Consider the following 2037-nt stretch of genomic DNA (forward strand, 5'->3'; position numbering starts at 1 on the left):
GCTATGGAGATTAAATTTGTAGACTAAATTTTGAAAATTAAAGGACATGGAAGTTGATGATTGATTTATTACTTAAACGTTGATAAATGTGCTCATTCCTATTGGTGACACATCATTTAGTTTATAAATTTAGTTTCCAAATTTAGTCACTCTAGCATTACCCTCTTAAAAATAAATAGCTACGTACAAGGGTACAAGCCTCCACTTTAAATGAAACCAACAAAGAACAACGAAATAAGGAGGCTTCTCCAAACGAATAAATCATAATTTATTGACTGATATTGATTTTGGAGGCAATTAGCAAGATTTTTAACTGTATTATCCCTTGAATAATCGCCAAGAAGGTATAATCAGAAATTTTTTTGTCATCAAGATGTATGTAGTTTTGTTAAAAATATAAAAAACTGATTTGACTAAAAAGTATACAAAATTGATTCTACGTGTATGGATAACAGGTTGGATGGATTCTAGAAATAAAGGATACGAACTTATTCTATATATAATTCTGTAAAAATGGTCAATGAGGATTTGAGCTGATGACACACACTAATTTCTTGAAAGTTGTATGAGTGCTATAATAATAAACATAATTGTTTAGGGTATGACTAATATTTTAACAAATTCTTTCCATATTTTAGGTTATTGTTTTTGTCTCTCCTAGAAATGTTTAAAAACTAGGGGAGTTGAAATATTTATATATTTTTGTCTCCATATGTAAGGCTTCCGAAAAACAACTTAAACAAATTAAATGCCGTTTACCAAAGAAAATAAACAAATTAAATGTCTACCCAAATAATACGTAACAGGTATATCAGGGATTTGGTGGCGTGATTTTGTGAACAACCAAAATTTTTTGATATCATTTATCCTATACGGCATTATATTCCAAATTGTAAAGGGATTTTAAAATTTTCAATTATTGAAATGACCACATAGATCAAATATTGAAGCTATCAGATTAGAAGTAGTTAACAAGAAATGCAATCCTTCATTATTATATCAAATTTATTATTCTCTTATGACAAGAGAAGAATACATCAAGAGCGCAATACTTTGGCAATTGCTGCAGCCACATAAGCAACGTCATGGAGAGCTTGGCTTTCGTCTTTGAAAGGACTGCTGCCGCTGGAAAAACCTCTTTCGCATGAATCTGCGTTTGTGACGACATTAGTCATGGCTAGCTCTGCTGACTTATAATCATCTTTAGGGAAAGCTTCAACGGCTTGAGGAATATGAAGATGAAAAATATCGGAAGTTTCTTGCGGGTGTAATTCCCGGCTCTCTATCTATCAGCTCCTCGACTCGGAGATTTGCTTCGTGTGCCTTAACCCTAACTGCATCAACCATTATGATGCCTAAGCCCTTGACATCTGCTTCGGCGCTTCGAGGGTCTGATTGAAGTGTAGAGACACAAAGATCGGGATATAGTGTTTGGTTGCATGTTTGTGCGATCAGATTGGCATCCATTGGAAAGAAGATCGTCAGCCTGTTCCAGTGGCTAGTTGGAAGAAAGACAACTAGACAAACAATTTGAATGAGAAATATCAGTGTTTTTGTTGAAGGAGAGTTCGAATTATTCATCATCTTTTCTTTTCTGGTGCGCACAGAAAAATAGGGTAAACTTTAGGACTTCAGTATTTTGTGGTTGGCTTATAGAATAGCAATACAGGAAGGCTAAACTAGGATAGAAATCTTATCACATCAAAACCCAATCAGAGTTATGTCAACATAATTCCTTAAAAGTTAAAATAATGAAACCTAAATTTTAATAAAATGACATAAAACAAAATCCCTTAATAAATAAAATATTTTCCTTTTTTATTTTCGGATCGGATTAATCTACAAGAGCCCAGTATGAGATCTTCATCAATATTAATTGGTGGTGTCACAATCACTTTATATAGAGAGTAAATCAATCGGAATTTTGTACACAAGGGCCAGTTTGGTGAGTTAGCTAGGATAGGTGATTTTCTTTTGAAAATAAGTACAATATTCATTAATTAGGTAGAATACGTACAATGAAAGGGAATAGAATGT

General features: G+C 32.9%; 1 pseudogene; it reads right to left on the reverse strand.

Moving 5' to 3' along the window:
* Nucleotides 1-1037: 1037 nt before the first annotated feature.
* On the reverse strand, nt 1038-1621 carry LOC126616503 (cell wall / vacuolar inhibitor of fructosidase 1-like; annotated as a pseudogene).
* Nucleotides 1622-2037: the final 416 nt, after the last annotated feature.

This window comes from Malus sylvestris, chromosome 3 (genome assembly GCF_916048215.2).
Source record: "Malus sylvestris chromosome 3, drMalSylv7.2, whole genome shotgun sequence".
Lineage (NCBI taxonomy): Eukaryota > Viridiplantae > Streptophyta > Magnoliopsida > Rosales > Rosaceae > Malus > Malus sylvestris.